This window comes from Otolemur garnettii, unplaced genomic scaffold, assembly GCF_000181295.1.
Source record: "Otolemur garnettii isolate 467f Iridium unplaced genomic scaffold, OtoGar3 scaffold00102, whole genome shotgun sequence".
NCBI lineage: Eukaryota > Metazoa > Chordata > Mammalia > Primates > Galagidae > Otolemur > Otolemur garnettii.
In genome coordinates, this window is record NW_003852497.1 from 2,667,778 (window position 1) to 2,689,719 (window position 21,942).

A 21,942-nucleotide genomic window follows, 5' to 3' on the forward strand; every position below is an offset into this window, starting at 1 on the left:
CTTGAGCTACAGGCGCCAAGCCTATTCAGCAATTTTAAACAGAAACAATAAAATTTAGATGAAAGTTATTTTCTCAAAATATAAATATTAATTATGTATCTAAAGTTCAACAAAGTTTACTACAAACATTAAGAAGAAGAGTTCCTGATATGTTTTAATATCAGGTACCTTAATGAGGTAAAATTTTATATCTATTTGGTAAAATAATAAAATTTCACAAATCTAAGGCCTGAAAAAAATGACATTTCTCTAATTTTCATTATGAAAAAATGTAAACATAGACAAAAAGGTGAAAGAAATGTTTGACCAACACCCATACACCTCCCACATCGGCTCGAGTGTTTTGTAGTTGTTTTACCTTTCTCTTTGTACATTTGCTAAACATGTTAAAGTGATTTTCAGCTATGACACTGATAAATATTTCAGGATGCATCTCCTGGAAATAAAGACTTGGCTACACATGGTCATTACTTCATCGTCACACCAAAGAAAATGACTAATTCTCTGATATTAACTAACCCATAGTCCTTATTTAATTTTTTCTAATTTTCCCAAACATGTCTTCAGAAGCTGTTTTGTTTATTTCTTTAAACAAGATCCAGTTAAGGTCTACATAAGACCTTTTGTTTCTGTATCTCTTCGGGGGCTTTTATTCTTGAACAGGCCTCTCATTTTGTCCCCATTGACTACTTGAAAAGAGCCGATAGTTGCCTTGCAGATGGCATCACATTCTTCTGTGGTCTGTTGACTTACGGTGGCATGTGGCTTGTCTCTCTACGCAGTCCCTGAATATGCTACATATTGGAAATTACGTCTAAAAGCTTAGATTAAGCTTAGACAGTTTTTTTTTTTTTCTGGCAAGAATACAGGTGCCCATAGCATCTAGTTGTCCCATTATTAAATAACGCTGATTTTGGGTGGGGAAAGCCAGATCTCTTCCACCTGAAGTACATTTCTATTCACTGTCATATAGAATTATGTGATTTTATAGATTACCCTCACAGAGGGTTGTTGTTTCACAACAATCTTAGAAGGAAAAGTTTTAGCATTCTTGCTGGAACCTATTATTTCATCAGAGTGATGTTTTAAAATTTCTCTTAAGCCTTTACATTTGTAAATTACTATTCCTCTATAGAAAACAGTTTCTACTCATTAAGTGGATATAAGATGGTTAATTCTTCCCTTTTCTTGCTAAATTTCAAAGTAAGCTGATAGTATAATAATTGTATCATTGGTGGCATGGTGGCATATATGTTTATTTACCTTTTCTCTCTCACTATCCTTTCTTACCACTAACAATTCATTTATTTTCTTTTGTTGAATATTTTACATTATAGTGACAAACTTACTGAAACTGTCTCATAATTGGTCAATGGGATTTTCTTCCAAGCCAGGTCCTATGCCCTCTGGATCCTTTGGATATGTTCTTCTTATTCCTTGAGTACATCCTTGCTTTCTGGACCAATATGATCTGTATCATACTTTCTCTGCCCCAGACCTGAAATCAACCATCACATAAGAAAAAACACCACTGATAAAATGGGAACAGATATTTGCAAGTTACATATCTGATAGGGAACTGGTATCCAGAATATAAATAAGACAACTCAATAGTAAAAAGAAAAATACCTCTCTTAAAAATTAAAAAAAAAAATTAAATAGATACATCCACAAAGAAGACATGCAAATTGAGGCCAAACATTAAATCTTTACATATACAATTGTTATAGGACAGAAGCGAGATATCAAGATCCAAAGCCAATCAAGATAATGCCAATAGGAAGTCTTTAAAAGACTTTATTAAAAAGACAGATTGGCTGACTGTCCCCTCAGTATGGGGAGCAGCCCAGACCACTGGTATGTGTCAGTTTATATCAGGTAGGCTGATGAGATATTGGGGTGAGCTCACATGACCAGAGAATTGCTGAAGCAGGTATTGTTTAAACGTGTACAGTAAAAATAATCACAAACAGACATTCAGTCACATTGGTCTTAGTCATTTCTTCTAACAATATCTTTCTAACCATCAGGTCTAGTTGGGCTCGTTGGGCCCCTCAATATGGTGAAGTTGCCGGGAGTAAATAGGAGAAGTGGGGGTTCGCTTATGCAGCCCAGACTTCTTGGCTCCACTACCTCACTTCCCTTTCATTCCTTCTCCTTCTTTTAACATTTCATTAAATAGTGAACAGTTTATTGCAATTTCTTACACACTTATACTTACTTTAAAATCACACCTAAATTTCTTACACACTTATCCTAGAATCACACCTAATGTCTAATGCTTTCTACTGTTTATCTTTTATCATTAATCTTTTGTTATCTATTTTACCTACTCTTAAACTATTGTTAAGCATTAGTAACTTCCCTAAACTATTGTATGCCCTCTCCCTCCCCCCTCTATGGATTGTGTTTTGCTGATCTAGCAAGTGGTTTAGCAAGAATTAAGGGGACGGAGGGGCTGAAGCAAGAAATAGGGAAGTCAAAGAGGGGGTGAGAGTGACGGGATTTTACCCATCTCACAATTAGCAGAGCTTTGTTCTTGTTTTTGATAGGTAACATTTATTATGTAGAGAAACTTCTTCCTTATTCTTACTTTCTTAAAATTTGTTATCATTATGTACATGTATTTTATCATATGCTTTTTCTAGATTTATTAAAATGATTCTGTGATCTTTGTCCTTTATTTTATTCATTTGGTATGTTAAATTATGTGATTTTCTGATATTAAACCAACCTTGCATTTTAAGATAAATGTTACTTGTTCATGGTGGATAATCCTTTTTATAAGTTACTAAATTCAATTTGTTATTATTGTGCTAAGGATTTGTGCATCTCTGTTCATAGGAGATATTGGTATGTATGGTTTACTTTGACATGTTTATTTCATGAGATATATATTAATATTAGGTTAATATCAGCCTCAGAATAAGTTGGAAAGTATTTTCTTCTTTTCAACCTTTGTTAGAATTTGTGAAGCAATTTTTGAGCTTTCTATTCTCATCCATCAGTTTACTCTCTAAGTGCCACCAGCTGCTAATTTAACGGTGGATGCTTCCTATCACATTTTAATATGAGGAAGCGCTTTTTTTCCTTTCTTTAATAGAAACATATCTGTTTTTTAAATTTCTGTATTTCTTGTATAGAAAATGAGATTTAAAATGTTCTATCTCATTTAACTTCGTAAGTAAAAATTTCCTGAGAATTTATTTTCTCTAAATTCTCAAGTTTATGTGCATAATATTTTTCAAATTAAACTCATTATATTAAAAAATATTTTCTGTGTTTTAATGAATATTTTCTCATTGCATTTCTTATTTATTTGGCACATTTGTGCTTTCTCCATTTTTCTTAATTAACTTAGCTAGGTTTTTGTACCTTGCTAACTTTTCAAAAGGATGTTTTGAAATTTATTTCTTATTTTTACATATTGATTTATACTTTTATCTTCTTTCACTATTTCCTTTATTTTATTACACTTTTTTCTTTTTTTAAAGGTTTTTTTTAGCCTAGCAAATCTTGTCCTTTCAAGTCAAATGGAAATATATGCATTAAAAGCTAAGAAAAAGTCTCCAGGTACTTGACAAAAAATGCTTCCCCAGGGAAATGGGAGTGCTATCTTCTCCTCTGCTAGATTGTGCAACAGTGTCAACAAAGAGTCCAATAGAGAGTTCCCCAAGCAAACTATGACTTTCTCTAAAGTCCATCCTTTCCCTGTAAGTTAGGAGTGTATTGATAGTTTTGTGATCAGAGGAGAGATGAGTGAGGAGAAACTTCCAGTTGTCCTCCTGCACCTTTCTTCTGTATCTGGCCTCAGCTGGCCACCTGGCATTGAAAGTCTTCGATGCTTCATATTGGTGGGTAGTGTTGTTTCCTAGTTCCCATAATTGATGCAGACAATGGATGTGTTATTCATTTCAATGAGAGCTGAGGGAAAAGCCATAGCTCCATCTTGTTTGAAAGTCTCACTTATTTTCACCTATTCTAAGTCTCAGTTCCAGAAAATAAAGTAATAATCTCCTCAGCAAAGGGATTGTGCTTTATCAACCTTTGTTACCCATGTTATATAACTCAGATGGAGTGCTAAAAAACATAAAAGGAGCACAGAAACAGAAGGAATAAAGGTGGGAAAGAAGAAAAGAGCAAGCAAGGGGGGAAGAAAGGAAAGGTAAAAAAAATAAAATACAAACGGAAATAAAAGTTGAAAATTTCAACTAACATTACCTGTATTAAGAAAAATGCATTTTCAAAGAAACTCAAACTTTAGTAATCTGTACCAAAACTGATCAGGCAAGAATGAATTGTTAAGAATGAAAGTGAAAAGAAAATCAGCACCATTTACTATTACAGTTTAACTATTGAAAAAGTATGTTACCCAGTGTCAGCACTGTTACAAATCCTAAAAACATAAATTAAACATATAAAAACATATAAAATTTCTTCCCTCATGAGACTTACATCCTAGTGAGGGAAGAGAAGAAAAACAATAAGAAATGATAATAAATGTTGTTGAAGAAATGAGAGTTGGGCGTGGTGGGTCACACTTGTAATATCAGTAAGTTGGGAGGGAGGATTGAGCCCAGGAGTCTAAGGCTGCATTGACCTATGATTGTCTCACCATACTCAGTCTGAACCACAGAGATAGACCCTTTCTCTCAAAAAAAGAAAAGATGTGAAAGAGTGCTAGAATGATGACTATGGTCTAGACATTGCTGGTGATTGGGAAATCCCTTGTTTTTTTATGGACCCAGAAGGGTATGAATATCAACAGATGAGGGATGATGTCAAAAGGGTTTAAGCACATAATAATATTTACCCTAATGGCATCAAAGCAAGCAGTGGTGGAGAGAACCAAGTGGTGGAGACAGATATGGGTCTTGATGACTTACTGTAAGAAATTGGCTCATGCAATTATGGGAACTATGAAGTCCACAATATACTGTCTGCAAAGTGGAGACCCAGAAAAGCCAGTAGTATGGTTCCGGCCAGAATTTGAAGGCTTGAGAACTTCATACGTTAGGAAAGGTGATGATATAAAATCTCAGTCTAAGAGCAGAAGACTCAGCTTAGTTCAATGACAGCAAGGGTAGACACAGTACTTTCTCTGTCCCTCTGCCTTTTTTTCTGTTCAGGCCTTCAACAGATTACCACATTGTGGAAAACAATCTGCTTTACTCAAATTTCAATTTCACCTGTGAGAGAAACACCCTTAGAAACACACCCAGAAATAATGTTTACTTAAATATCTGGGCACCCGATAACTCAGTCAGGTTGACACCTGAAATTAACCATCATGTTGTCTGTTCTTGGCTTGTGGGCATTTATCATAGCAAAATGGAGAATCAAATACATTGAATAAATTTAGCTCTTAATCCAGGGAGAAAATGAGGTATACTGAAAAGTATACTTAATTCCTTCTAGATAAAGTTATATGGTGCCTAAAAATTCAAAATGTGCTCTGAATTATGACTAACTTTTATCCATATGGTAACTTCTGATGTTGGTGGGGCCACATTACTGCCATTGGAGAGATATCTTATCAGGAGCAAAGGAAAAGGATGGTAGAGGATACAGAGAGACCTAAAGTTTCCTGCTTACCATGCATACACCTTCATGTAGCAGCCCCATCACACATTCATGTTATCAGTCATAGCTCCTCTAGAGCACCCATTAGACCTCCAACTGGTAACTTATTACAATGCTAACTTTCTAATGATATTTGATATAATCTTGGTTTCCTGGGGTTATATTCCTTTGGATTGGAATCCTCAAAGATACTCCTCTTCCTACTCAAGGAAGGAAGGGTCTTAACAAAAGGTAAGTCAGAGGTGAGTAGGAGGAGTGAGGATCTGACATTTGAACATGCTGATCAGTGTGCAGTGAACACGAATGGATCAAGCTTCAACCTACTGGGAGAAATTACATGCAGACAAACAAATTGCATTATCCAGAGTATCTAGTGGCATTATGAGGTTCAGACATTATGACAATATTATTAATCGGGCAGATGGGCTATCCCTTAGATATGGGAGGAGTCCTTTCATAATTAAGGAGTCTGGGCAGAAGATATTCACTGAACCTAGCAAAAAGGAGTACTAAGAGCTGGGATCAGGGGGCAGTCATGGACTCAAGAGTGAGATAGACTTCAGAATTATGAAAACTGATCTATGGAAGACTCAGCATCTTGGGTTTGTGAGATCCAAGTTACTGTGCTAGGAAAAATAGGCCACCATAGAAGCCAAGTGTACTTTAAGACAAGGATGTGGTCACAGCCACCAGCCACACAGAAAAGAGCTTACTACAGAAAAGTATCCCCAGACAGGAAGAGCTGGTGTAATGATATACTAGCATCTGTCAAATTCCTGCTGACCATGGGCATTCTGAGATTGAAGTGAAGCTGAACCCAGATCTGAGGGCTGAGATGAAGCAAGGAAGGGAAGACCCATGGAACCACAAAGCAAACAGATTATATGTAATGCTGCTTACCAAAGCATCCCAATCATAAACAATGGTCCAAGAACCATTGCTGAGTGCCAAAGCAAAAAGGGCAAAATGTCATTAAAATGATAACACTAATAATGATGATTACTAAAACAGCAAATATAAAGTATAACATGCTTACCATGTACCAGAAATCTTAATCCTAAAAACTATGTTGTGATTATTTTAATCCCTAAAATTACTCTTCCTGTGGAGCCTTAACATCAAAGAAATTTTAAAACTTACCCATGGAAATAGCGCTACTATGAGCCACTTACTTCAAATCCACTCTGACCTCAATCTAAAATCTTTTTCTTTTCCATAAATCATCAATGACTCTCTGATTATATATGCATATGCCTGCCCTATTTACGATCCTTGAGGTGTCTCATTATGATACATACAGAAGTTCAAAGCATGTGATTTGCATTGAATAAACCTCAAAATCTGTATTATTGACTTTGCAATTTGAGATTGGTGCCTAGATTAGAAAGCTTTGGCTAATTTACTGGCATGTGGCTAATTCAGAATGTGTTCTAGGGCAAGTCATTATTAGGTGGTAGGAAGGTCTTCCACTTTCTTACCTCACCAGAATGCTATACAGATAAACGAAATGGAGTGATATGGCCTTGGAATGGACCCTGGCTCCTCTGACTAAAGACTGTGGGGAAATGCCAATTTAAATCATTTCACTCTTCCCTTTTCTCCACAGGGAGGCTTTGTAGGGATAAGTGTGTGAGCTGATGTTTTAAGTATATTTTAATATGGCTACAGTAATATAAGTGAAACAACTTGAGCATCTGGAAAGAAAAGTGCTACGCACACCTGGGGGTGATAATGATGCGGATAGTGATGATGAAGAATTTTAATAACAATAAATCTGAGTGAATTTTACTCAACCTACTTGCAGGAAATAACAGCTCAAGGACATAAATTTCCCCTAAAGGTTGGGTTTAGTATCCAGTTTTGCAAATAGATTGCTCATGGCTTTCTTGATCCCATATTTTCTGTACAAAATATAGATGTACCAATACCGTGTCTTGCTTCTAACACAGAAAAATGTTCTTACCAATGGTAGGGATCAAAAGATGCTTGAACTAGTTCTTGTGGAAGCATGTTTGCTTACAGAAATGCTCTGTGGTCCAAGCACACATATGCACACTTTCTGTTTCTTAGCAAAATGTGAACAGTGCAGCTTTAACACATAAAAAAAGGCACATTAGGTTTTCTTTCTTTTTTTTTACAGTCACGCTTGATTGCATTCTACCTAAGTAAGTGCAATCCGGGCAGCTGCTATAAAACCAAAATCCTGCAGTGTAGTAGATTTTATTCATGAACATGTGAGGAGCTGTCAGAACTAGAGCCTTTGAGTATTTTATAATAGAGACATGGAGCAAAAATAAGGCTGGGCAAGAGCAGGGTTGTGAAGCCTGGAGTCATGGAAACCCCAGGAAAGTACAGTCATGGGGCACTACCCCACAGCTGTGGTCACCAGAACAGAAAGAATAAGGCCCCAGTTTCTGCCATTTTGTCTTTGGACATCCATAGGAATTATTTGCTAATGAGACTTCCTTGCTGATACTGAGGCTTTGCTAGCCTTTTCCAGAAGACCTAGCCCTCCTCAATATCTGTGGGTAGAAATCGGCAACATCATCACAAATTTACCTATGAATTATGGGATGTGCCATTTATCATAAAGCAAAGCATCATCTCCTCGGTGGGAAATTGTCCTTAGAGGCTGTGAAGGAGGAGGCTGTGGGGGGCAGCCTCCTTCCTTGAATGAGCCTGTGGTCTTATGCATTAGCAAAGGGGTACTATGCCTGTGCAATTTTCTGCTGACTTTTGGCTGGGTCTGGGCTGGGAAAAATGATGTGGGTTAAGGGTATAACATAATTTTGAGATGTTACCTAGGGAATTTGTAATTTGATATAACCTGTATGGAACCAGATGCCCTTGAGAAATGTGCATTGCCAAGTCTCACCTGAAAACAATTGTGGGAAGGTCTTCACCATCCCTGGAGCTCCTGTATCTGCCTTTGTTTATACAAATGTGCATGACCCACAGTCCATGGTACCAGGCTGTTCATAAAAAAGGCACATGGTTTCCTCCAGGGAAGACTAACAATCAACAGTGAAGTCTGCCATTCCCTTGGCTCAAAGACAGAGTGTTTTTTCCTCTGGTCAGAATAAAGTAGAAACCTCATCAGTGGTCTCCAACTCTTTTGATGCCACACTGTATCAATAAAATATTTGAAACATAGTTCTAATGATTATGTGTAAATTATGTACATTTAATACTGTACTATTATGATATACATTGAAAAATCTGCAAGAATAATATTTAAGAAGATGAAGTAGAAATGAAATAAATGAAACTGGGTGCCTATATTCCTATTACTCTTTGAGGCCAAGGTGGTAGGATCACTTAAGCTCAGGAGTTCATGATAAGCCTGAGCAAGAGTAAGATCCCCATCTCTACTACAAATAGAAAAAATTAGCTGGGTGTCATGACAGGTACCTGTAATCCCAGCTAATCAGGAAGCTGAGGCAGAAGTACTGCCTGAACCCAGGAGTTTGAGGTTGCTATGAGCTAGGCTGACACCAGGGCACTCCAGCCAGGGCAACAGAGTGAAACTCTGTCATAAGAACAACAAAAAGAAAAAAAAGAAGGAAAGAAGGAAGGAAGGAAAGGAAGGAGAGAGAGGAGGATGGAGGGGAGAGAAAGAAAGATATTTAAAAATAATTTTGTCTAATTTTAACATGTAGTACAAAATCCATAATGTTCTCACAAATATATTATCTATGCTGGTATTTTAAACTGGGAAAAATCGGATCGAATACGGTGGGTCTTATTAATCATTTTAGTCTCCAGCTTTTGATCTGAATGATGAAAAGCTCATTTTGAGGGTAAAAGTGCTAACTACTGTTTTGTTGACAACTTTTTATGTTGCATTTTTGGTTTATGTCTTCTGTCTCTGATTTTCAGAAATTACACTAAGTAACCTGTGATAATTGATTTGATTAAATCTAAATAATGCAATAAAGAAATCAACTTATCCACCTGTGGATAAACTGTGATAACTACAACAGATAAAACCACATGGCTATGCAAAGGATTTAGGATTATGCCAGAAAAAATCACAAACAAAAAATAAATAAAGAACACACAGATGCATGTGATAGATCTTCACTTTCAAGCTCATCACCTTCTCTCACTGGTCTTTCAGGACACCTGGTCCTCCCTATTTGAGACATGACAGGAGAGTGTGCATATGAACTCAGACACATTTCTGAGATTAATTTCTTTCTTTCTTTCTTTCTTTTTTTTTTCTTTTTTTGTAGACAGAGTCTCACTTTATCGCCTTTGGTAGAGTGTCATGGCGTCACACAGCTCACAGCAACCTCCAACTCCTGGGCTTAGGCAATTCTCTTGCCTCAGCCTCCCAAGTAGCTGAGATTAATTTCTTTTTTGTTTTTCAGTAAAAGAAATGCATAAATGGAAGTGTCAGTATTTTCTTTCTGCACCCCAAATGGTCATCTTCTGCGGTTCGTATTCCCACACCCACTTTAGAGGCCCTTACATGGACTTTAATTAACACAGGACATAATCCTCTGTTTCTATAAGACCAGCTTATAAAAGGTTGAGCTCCTTCTGCTTCTGTCAATGGGAGTGATTAAAATCCAGTAAGGAAGCTAAAGAGCCTGAGTGCCAATCTTTACAAAATCAAAGGTTCATTTTCCCTGTTTAGCAAACACGGATTTTGTCGGGGCTGATTTGCACTCACTTTCTTCTGCCAACTGAGCGTCACGGGATTCCTGGTATCAATTGTAACACCTTTCTCCCAGTTCTCTCTCTTGACACCTCTTGGGTCAATCTGAACTCTGCTTTGAAATTCTGCAGATAAAAGCAGGTCAGACTAATGAACAGAGGGGAGAGAAGATGGGGCAAGGTAATGAAGGAGAAGGGAAAGCTTCAGCAGCCTGTTAAGGGAACCCCAGACAAGAGAAGTGGTTTTCTGAACACTGAAGGCATAAGGACCTCTTTCCTCTACAGCCTCAGTGCTTAAAGGAAGCAACTAAGCCATTTGATGCCTTTTATATTTCTTCTCTTAAAAAAAAAAAAAAAAAAACTTTGAATGAACCTAGTCAGTAAAGAAAGGTCAAATGAAATGGCCGTGGCACATTTTGTTCCAAAGAGTCTTTTTTCCCTCTCCATACTGAGCAAGATAAAGGATCCAGTTGTGACTGCCACACAGTGGCTCCTTAATTGAGTCTTCCATCTTCACAGAGCCAGATGAGAGAGTCACTTAAAAGGGAATAAATTCAAAACCATGAGCGGTTTCGGGACAAATTGTCCAAGCCACCTAAAAGTGGAGTTCTTTGAAATCCTACTGCTGCTTCTGCCGTATCAGGTCCTTTCTAATTTCATCCAAAGGACCCCTGTGTTTAAAGTGAAGATCCCTGTAATGAAGTGACATTTGACTGTTCACAGTGAATTACAGCCTCTCACATGAAGATAGTTCTCACAACCGCATTTTCTAAACTCTGTTCAAGTAGAGAACACCACAGGAGGGGGCTGAAAGCCTCCTGTATATTTCTAGGAATCACAAGGTGACAAAGACCTGAGTTTAGTCCATCACAGTATGCCAATCCAGGCCTGATCTTTGAAGACAATTAGGGACAACTATTATGACAGTACCAAGTAATAAAGGGAATGTGTTGAGAATCGGACCTGCTGTTAAGTTGGAAGTTGAGTGAACATAGGGCTGTATAGTCATTGCCAAAGCTCAAGGAGGCCTGGAGTTGTCCGAGCTTCCATAGAAGAGAGAAATGGTCATGGGATATTTCAAGACAGAAGCTGGAAATTCAGAATGCAATGACCTATTCCATAGTAAGTCTCTCTGTCTTAAGATAAATCAAGATTAACCAAGGTTATGAAGCATACAAATCTAAACATAATAGCTTCACTAAGTGTTTGCAATAACATGCTTACATTAAGAGTTTATCATGTGATTCAGATTCCTTGTGTAAGAAATACAAGGGGAAGTTACATCCACACACCCCACCCTACGTGAGGGTAGGATGGCTGCTTGGCAGGTGTAAAGAGATAACTGGTATGATGGTCATAAAACTTGTACTGCAATCCTGACTAAATCAGGAAATAATTGAGTGACTCCAGGCAAATTTGAGCCATTATGTACTGATCTTTAAAATAAGACAGTTGGTGAAGTTATATCCCTCTTTATTATAAAAATAATGGGAAAGTATGGTAAAAGATTCAAACGGTAAAGAAAGATTTAAGAAATATATTTATGCTCCCATTTTTTTTTTCTGTCTCTAGGGACACTGAGTTCAATTTCTCAAAGAAAACTACTACTAATGCTTTAGGTCTTACACAAAATTTATACAAATACATATGTAAATGTCTCAAAAGCAAGTAAAATCTTATTATATGTACTATTAATTCATTGTTTTATTTACATTACAATATATATTACCTGCTGAATTGTGCTGCCCACCTCCAAATTCCTATACTGAAGTCCTAATGCCCAGTACTTCACAATGTGACTGCATTCAGAGACAGGGCCTTTAATGAGGTAATCAAGGTAGAATGGGTAGTGTGAGTGAGACCTACTCCAACATGACTAGTGTCAATATCAGAAGAGGAGATTAAAATAGAAACAGGCACAGAGTGAAGACTGTATGAGACTCTGGAAGAAGACAAAATAAAGAAAGATGCCCTCAGGAGAAATCACTCCTGCCAACACCTTTATCTTAGACTTCTAACCTCCAGAACTCTGAGAAAATAAATTTCTCTTATTTAAGCCATTCAGTCTATGTGAATTGTTACAGCAAGCCTACCAAACTAATAGATCATAGATATCACTACAGATCAGCACATATAGATCTACATTATTGTAAGACAGCTAATAGTAGTATTACATTTTATAGATATGATGGGATTGATTTTATAGTAATCTATTTGTGGAAATATAGTTTGTAATCTCCTTCTGCTTTGATGATCAGAAGTCAGGGAAATTCTCACTGCCAGAAGAAAACATCACACAGAACTTCCATGATTTTTTTTATACACAGTGACTGAATGGAATAAAAAGTTAACAAGCATGACAGGAAACAAGACTAAATGTCTGAAAGCAAAGATAAAAATATAGACACTAGATTTCTGCTTCTACACATGCAAGGGTCACCGCTGTAGTGTCATCCTTCTTGTCTCAAGAACTTGACATTGGAAGGGAATAACAAGTAGTATTTTAGAGAATAGATAATAGCAACAAAGGCCGATAATTTGAAAAATAATGAAAATGAATGTTGCCCTGATTTTTTCCTGATGGCAGCCTTTGATCTGTAGTACAGAGAGGGAAACTGCAGTACAGAGGTCAGGGTCTCATTCAATAGATAAGATATATTAAATTCAGGGAGGCTGAAGGCGCTAGAATTTGCAGCTCCAAGTGCCAGAGAAGAGAGAGCTAGGCAGAGAAAGAGCCCACCAGAAATCTGTGAAAGAGGCCACTTGAGTCTTTTGTTGAATGCCAACCTCTACTTTTGCAGAAGCAAGCTCCATAATGCTGGCAAATAACAGCATCAGTAGAGAAGATTACAATAGCCTATAAGCCAAACAATTGCCAAAGCTCATGAGAACTTGAGAATGGTCTGGGTTACTACCAGCTAGAGTAAAAAACCATGTTGGGTAGGTACATGGGACATTCAGCAACAACTGTACAAAAGTGAGACTTATGTTATAAGACCAAACTAACTATGGAGGAAATGTTACTCTAACAACGCCCTGAAACAATTAAGAACAAGACTTTCAAAGGATCAACTTGGAGTGTAAGTAATTTCATTATTTACAGAGAGAAGTACAGTACTCTTTACGAATACAACAAAATCCAGCACTGAACAATGTAAGATTCAAAATATGTATCATTGAATTAAATAAATAATATAAGTGTGAAGTAACAGATAAGTTTGATTCATGGTTAGGGTAAAATTAATCAATAGAAATAGAAATAAAAGAGAAGATAAAATTACCCCTTGTTGGGTTCTCCAAGAAACAGATGCCGCAATGGGATTAAAGGTGACAAAAGGTTATCAGGGTTTGGTGAAAGGAAATAGGAACTGATCTGAGGAGGCTGCTAAAGCAACCAGACCAGAATTCAACTATGATGCAAGTGAAGAGGCAGAGAAGATTGGGTGGAAAAATCTTAGACTGCCATGCAGTCAAAGGAAAGTTTGACAAAATCGTTTCTCTGTCTTTCAATGAAAGCCACCCAAGAAAGGGATCTTTTGCCTTCCTAAAGTGAGCCTACCTTAGTAAGCTCCACCATACTCAGCCAAACAGAAAGGAGCCTGTGAGAGAGATGGCATGAGTGCAAATACAGTGATAGACATCAAAGTGTAGCAGTTACAACTCTTAGGCAACTATTCTCCATGTAGTTGGAAGTCTTTGAGGCAGCTATCTCACAGCTGCAAGAGTAGACAGAGACTTTAAGATAGCTATTATTATATAAATATGCTCAAGGATTTAAAGTGAAGTGAAGATATAATGAGAAAGGAAAAAGAAGATTTTACTGTGGTATATGTACACCATGGAATACTATGCAGCCATAAAGAAAGATGGAGACTTTACCTCCTTCATGTTCACATGGATGGAGCTGGAAAATGTTCTTCTGAGCAAAGTATCACAATAATGGAAGAAAAAATATCCAATGTACACACCCCTATTATGAAACTAATTTATACCTTTTATATGTAAGCTATAACCTAATAACAGCCTAAGAATATGGGAAGGAGGAGGGAGAGGGGACGGAGGAATGGGTGGAGGGAGGAGGATTGGAGGGATCACTTCTTAGGTTTATCTTACAAGGGTACAAGTGAATCTTTCTAAAAGCAGAATGTGAACGTTTTAAAATAATAACTAAGAAAATGACACAAGGCTATGTTAACCAGTTTGATGGAAGTGTTTCAGATTGTGTGTGAAAACCCCACACTGTACCCCAGAAATGCATTAATGTACATAGTTACCATTCAATAAAAAAAAAAAGAAGATTTTAAAAGATCTGAATGGAATGTCTAAAGAAGAAAAGTCACTGAATGTGATTAAAGGAGATTAGACACTGAAGGAGAAACCATCAGGAAACTTGACCACAGGGCAATAGTTATCCTATATGAAGCACAGAGAGGAAAGATACATAAATGCAGAAATACATAACTAAATACATAAATGAACAAACAGAGCCTCAGCAAACTGAAGGAACACAGAACGTGGTCTAATGCATGTATAACTGGAGTCCTAGAAGTCCAGAGAGCTGGAAAAAAGGTTTAGAAAAAATAATGGCTATTTTCTTTTAATTTGATATCTATACAGACCCCCAAATTCCAACATATTCTCCAAAGGATAAACACACAAAAAATCACATCAGGACATACCCTATTCAAATTGCTGATGCTAAGAGATAGGGGAAAAAAATAAATAATGCAACAATAATGACTGAAGATTTGACAAAAATTGTGCAAACCAAAAAAATCAACAGGACAATTTCCTTAAAGAACTGAAATAGAACACTCTCAATCTAGAACTCTATACCTATTTAAAATATACTAAAAAGTGAAGGTAAAACTAAGAATTTTAAACACAAATAGAGCTGAGAGTATCCCACTCCAACTAACCTATACTATGGACTTTTTATATTTAGTGTGGAAACTCGAATTTCAAGGACTTTTTAAACTTAGGACTATTGATGTAAACGTCTGGGCATAGAAAATATAAAGAAACAAATAATTTTTGGCAGGAGAAGCTGTCATGTTCATCATAGGATATTATTACCGTTTCTGGCCTCTGCCCACTAATTACCAGTAGTAATCCCTCCCTCACCCAAGCCTACCTGTGACCACCAAAAAATGTCTACAGATTCTGCCAAATGGCCAGTGAGTCAAAATAGCCAACTCCCTGACATTGAGAACCAGTGATCTATCTACTCAAATTAATGAAAAGGATCAAAATAATAATTATTAAGAAAAATATAAAATGCAATTTTGCCTGCATTTTAAAATTTTATTAAAAGATAATTAGTTGATTAAAGTTAAAATATTAGTAATATTAGCAGGATATTTATGGATATAAAATGTGTTATTATAGTACACAAGATAGGAAGGAATGGAAATATATTCTTTTTTTTTTTTTTGGCCTGGGCTGGGTTTGAACCCATGACCTCTGGTATATGGGTCCAGCGCCCTACTCCTTTGAGCCACAGGTGCCACCCAGAAATATATTCTTATAAGTTTCTTACATTGTATAAGAGTGGCATAATATTATTTGAAGGTAGATAGTGATATATTAAGCATACACTTTTATAAAATGTAGAGCAAACACTAATATTTTGAAACAAATGTAAGTAACATTACACATTTATAATATGTAAATAATAAGTCACAACTGAAAACACAAACAATATAAATAAGTCCACAAGCTATTCCTATATTGTGGTTTGTAGGAGACACCTGAAAAGAAACACCTTAGTAATAAGAGAATGGGGAAGGAATTGGTCTCTTGTTAAAAAGCAGGAGAGCACGTGCATCATATCTTGGCAGTGTCTACATCTGTGGTGTAAATAGCCACAGAAGTTAGCCGAGGCTCCTACAAGACTGACTACTGCACATTTGAGGCGCTCTGGCACCTCTGACCTGACTGAGACAACAGGCTTCCCAGCACTTATGGGGAGCCATACCCTCGAGCAAGCTTGTACAGCTGTCTGCGTCCTGGCAGTTTCATGGGCCAAGGCCAGCAACCTGGTATCCCAGCTTGGACAGTGGTTATTAGATGATTTTAAAATAATTGTTATATAAAGGTTCAGGAAAATAGTTCACACAATGATACTCTCACTAAAGAACTGGGATCAATCCTAAAACCAACATGTAATAGCTGCAATTGTAAAAATGTATGTTAAAAGAGTGAAATTCAGCAGAAGTCAATATAAAATAACCAGACTGAAGGATAAGGAGAAAATAATATGGAAAATGCAGAATGAGCCTGAAAGACATATAGAACATACATATAACATGTATGTTAGTGGAATCCCAGAAGGAGAAGAGAATGATCACGACTTTCCCAAATCAAAGACATTATGGCACAATTATAAGAAGTGTTATGAATACAAAGAAGATGAATTTTAAAATTTAAATGTATTAAAAAATTTCTATGAAATGATAACTTAACAACAAATACTACAGAGGATCCAAGGATATCTAAAATACCTGAGGTCTAGAAAACACTGCCCTCTCCTACACAGGAAACTCCAGGTCTAGACAGTTTCACTGGTGAATTCTTAACAATGATTGAAATGGTATATAAGAAATAAACTACTTAGAAATAAGTACAAGAAAAATGTGTCATACCTTTAATATAAATATAACATAAAAATTATGAAGCAGAATAAAAAGACATTTAATAATGAAAAAGTCCATACATAGTCTTCAGTGCATATGGGAAGAGATACATGATAAAATCATGTTTCAAAATCATAGAGAAATAAGATACAATTGTTTAAAAAATTACATGGGAATAACAGTTATCAATAAGAAAAAATAAAACTAGTTACGTAACTCATTTTTTAAATAAAAGTTAATTTGACAAACATGGGTTATTTGCTTGATGATATTTAGGGGACACGATCAGGACATACAACCTAAGCACCACTGAGGATGAAATTAACAAATTTAATGACATAAAAATCAAAGTTATATAGCAATAAATCATGAAACAAATAAAAAGGAAAATAAGAAACCATAACTTTATACCAGTGATCCAGGTATATATCAGGTCTTCTTTTTTCTTTTCTTTTTGAGACAGGCAGAGCAGATCATGCAGTGGTGTAATTGCAGCTCACTGCAGCCTCAAACTCCTGGACTCAAACAATCCTCTTGCTTCACCCTCCCAAGTTAGCTAGGACTACAGTCATGTACCACCACCATGCCTTGCTAAATTTTTTTTAAAAATTTATTTGGATGAGTCTCTCTGTGTTTCCCTAGGCTGGTCTTGGACTCTTGGCCTCAAGTGATTTTCCCATCTGGGCCTCCCAAAGTGCTGGGATTACATCTCAGAGTCATGACACCCAGCCCAGGTCTTTTTTTTGTATTTCAAGTATGACTTGTTTTTATATTTGCTTTTAAATGGACATTTTGTGATTTATATGATTTTTAGAAAAATATCTGTAAATAGTAAAGTACTTTGAGATTTTGCTCAAAATCCAGGTGCTCAATAAATGAGTTTTAAAACTTCTCCAAATATATCTTCTAATCTCTGTATTAACAATCTCACTTTCAGGACCCCTAGGCTTATTCTAAGTCATTTTGGGTCTGGGTTCATGCACATGGATGTGTGAATGGCTTTGCAGTCATAATGATATGCAGTATCTTCTCAGTAAAATCTCAGTTCTTCACAGTGGTAATGGGGGAAGGGGTGCAGGATGCTTTTCATTGCACTCAGTAGAAAAATATATAGAAAACATTTCAGTAAAGCTCACCTGACCTTCCTATTGAATCACAGAAAGAACAAACATAAATCAAGGCTGACAAGGTTGAGTCTCTCTTCTCAGAGCTTTGAAAATAATAATATATCATCGTATAAAAATATAACATCCATCCTCCCCCCAATTTTCTCTCATCTTGTTGACAAAAGGTCCCTCTGTTCAAAAACAAACCTTCATTATACCAGTTAAATGTAATTCTCATGCCAGAAAAAGATTATCAGATTCATATTAGAGGAAAGATTGCTTTGTACAAGGACTTGCCGGAAAAAGACTTAGAGATGAATTATGCTGAAGCTCCCTGTGATCCTTTAATGAAAATTCTAGCATGTACCCAGATGTTTTATTGAGGATGGGAATCAAGAGAAACATAGATTGTCCTGCCACTCAACTGAATACTGAAGCTGAAATTAGAGTGATTCACAAAAGCACATAATTGCCTGGAATATTTATCTTTTTCCAAAAATAAAAAAAGGAGCAACCACCCCTCCCCCCACCACATACACACACATTTTTCTCTTCCCTCTGTAAATCAGAACCAGGTCTTTTGTTGTGAGAATTTGGAATACCTTGTCTCTGTGCCTGAAACAATTAATGGCTGTAGATCTCTTCCTGTTCTCTATTAACAGAATTTTATTCTTATTCAGGATGGCAATGTGTCAGCTTAAAAACAAAGAAAAAGAGCACATACACACAAGAAATTAGTCTCCCTTGAAACACAAAGTGCTTGTGTGACACAATCCTGAGTAGTGAGATGTAGGTGGGAGCTACTGAAAGGTACTTGTAGAAACATTCTTCTTAGGGGACTAACTCAGCCAGCCTCCTTCTGTCCTTTTCTCCCTCTCTGTCCCTCCCTCTCTTCCTCCTTCCTTGTCTTCACTCCTTCCCTCCCTTCCCACCTCTCTCTTTCCTTCCTCCCTTCCTCCCTTCCTTCCTTCCTTCCTTCCTTCCTTCCTTCCTTCCTTCCTTCCTTCCTTCCTTTCTTCCTCTAGGAAGTGTGGACATGGTGCTAGAAGTGGATTCAGCATTTTATTACAATGTAACAAGTAAAAGCTAATGATAGCCACTGAATGAAAAGATAGAAGAATTTACTCATACTGAATTGCTTCTACACAGCAATGTGTATTGCTTATTGCTTCTACACAGCAATAAGTCCTGGATGACTTATCCTCAGACTTTTCATGATTTAGAAGAGTTAAACAATAATAATTTTAAAAAAGAAAAAAGTGTTGCTTTTAGTCAAATGCACTTGCTAACTCTACCATTTGGTTTATATGTTTATCTCATTTTATCCTTACATTGATTACTATAATCATTGTGTGATAGTGCAATGCTGTATTATTTTACCCAATTCGCAGAAGACTGACATGGAGTTGGAGGGTTACACACTTCCCCAAGGTTTGAAGCTTAAGTGAATTGCAGAGGAAGACTCCCAGGAGACTGATGTCATTACACTGTCCATGGAAGTTCCCACTCTGCCATATTGTCTTTGACATCTTGTCCAATGTTATGAAAGGTAGATTTTGTAATTGACCAAGTAAGTGGTGTGGTTTGAAAGTCTTCTGATAATAATATTCCTATAATTCTACCTGTCTTGAACAATTAGACAAAAATATCTCTGTGGCTCAGCACCCATGACACAGTGGTTATGGTGCCAGCACATGCACCAAGTCTGGAGGGTTCAAAACCAGCCCAGGCAAGCTAACCAACAATGACAACTGCAACAAGAAAATATCTGGACATTGTGGTGGGCACCTGTAGTCCCAGTTACTTGGGAGGCTGAGGCAAGAGAATCGCTTAAGCCCAAGTTTAAGGTTGCTGTGAGCTGTGACGCCATAGCAGTCTACCAAGGGTGATGTAGTGAGACTGTGTCTCTAAATAAATAAATAAATAAATAAAAATAAAAATATCTCTGAGCCTAGCAAGGCATTGGTCTTTAGGTACCCCTGTATGTACTATTTACATTTTGAATCATTCTGAACTAACAGTTTGGTGAGTATTCAAAGTCTCAGGGATCAAGGCCCTTTTGGTGTAGAAATACAAACAAAATAGCACATACTGGATTTCAAACTCGTAAGCTCTACAGAGGAACCAGGTGTAAGTGCAGCAGGAGCATATGATGGGTTTTCCTACCTAGCCTGGCTTTATTAGGTAAGGCCTCTTTGAATGAGATGACTCATTGACGGTTATGCACTTTGCTAGGGAATTGATGGGTTTTGTTATTATTATCACCCATTATTTATTCAAATAAAAATATCCAATGAATGATGAAATGATGAATAGAGCATTTTGTAACTGGATTTTTAATGGTTACCGTATTGATTTCTTTCTACTATGTAAATTTTAGAATATTAATTATCTAGTTTGGTTAGATAGATGCCTAATTAAAAAATCAAAAATATCCTATCATTTTGTTTTTGAATAGCTAGAAAAATCTGTATCTTTGATATATAGAATAAAATCTTATGATTTTTCCCTCTGAGATATTCAAAGAGATGAAGGATTTTTAGTTTAGTTTTTTTTTTTTTTTTTTTTTTACATTTTTATGAAAGGACTTTCCTCTAGGTACCTCTTCAAGAAACTTTAGTCATGATCTAAATTGTTGGGACTTTTTTCTTTTTTAATTTTTATTGTTTGGGATTCATTGAGGGCACAAAGACATAAGATACACTTGTTAGATAAAGTCGCTTTTATAATTATGTCCTGCCCCCAAGAGGTGTGCATACAAGGTAACCTCTCCCTCCCCACTCCCTCATTTCCCTACTCCCCCACCCCTTGTATTAGATCATCTACTGCCTTCATATTAGAATTGAGTACACTGGATTCTTGCTTTTCTATTCTTGTGATGCTTTACTAAGAAGAATGTGTTCCACCTCCATACAGTTTAATACAAAAGATGTAAAATCTCCTAGTGAGAATGAATGGCCCACAACACAAAATGTCAAAGTTGCAGATGCTGGCATGGATGTGGAGAAAAGGGAACACTTTTACACTGCTGGTGGGACTGCAAACTAATACAACCTTTTTGGAAGGAAGTATGGTGAATCTTCAAAGAATTCAAATTAGACCTCCCATTTGATCCTTCAATCCCATTACTAGCCATGTACCCAGAAGAAAAAAATAAATCTTTTTAGCTTAAGGACATTTGCAGTAGATTGTTTATTGCAGCCCAATTTACAATCACCAACATGTGGAAACAGCCTAAATGCCCACCAACCCAGGAATGGGTCCACAAGCTGTGGTATATTATTTTGCCATTTAAAAAGATGGAATTGATGTTTTTCAATCCCCATCCTCTTGCTTCTCTTAATAAAATTTATTTTTACTTTGACCTGGACTTGTTCAGGGTCATTCCTCCAACCAAAGGACTCTAATTTTTCTAGGAACAAAATTGACCTCCGTTATGACCTCAAAATGTTTATATGACATGTTACTGATTCCAGATTTGAAAAATGGTGTGACATATTCATACATTTGCTTCAGCTACAAAAGAATAAATAATTCTTTCACTATTTGTTACTTTTCTCAGAGGAAAAGAATAAACCTACCAAACTTATCTCATCCATAACCTGAGACTGCCTGTCTCTTACTGCTGTTTTAATTTGCAATTTTCTAGTGACGCGATATTGAGCATTCTTACATATATTTGTTTGCCATCTGCATATCGTCTTAGGCGAAGTGTCTGTTTAGGTCTTTTGCACATTCCTAATTGGGTTATTTTCTTATTGTTGAGTTTTAATAGCTCTCTGTATATTTTAAATGACCTTTTATCAGACTTGTCTTTCTTGGACATTTTCTTTCAGTCCATGGTTTGTCTTCTCACTCTTTAGAGAGTTTTTTTTTTTCTCAAACAACAGAAGTTTTTAATTCCAATGAAGTCAAGCTTACCAATTCTTTCCTTTGTAGATCATGCCTTTGGTGTT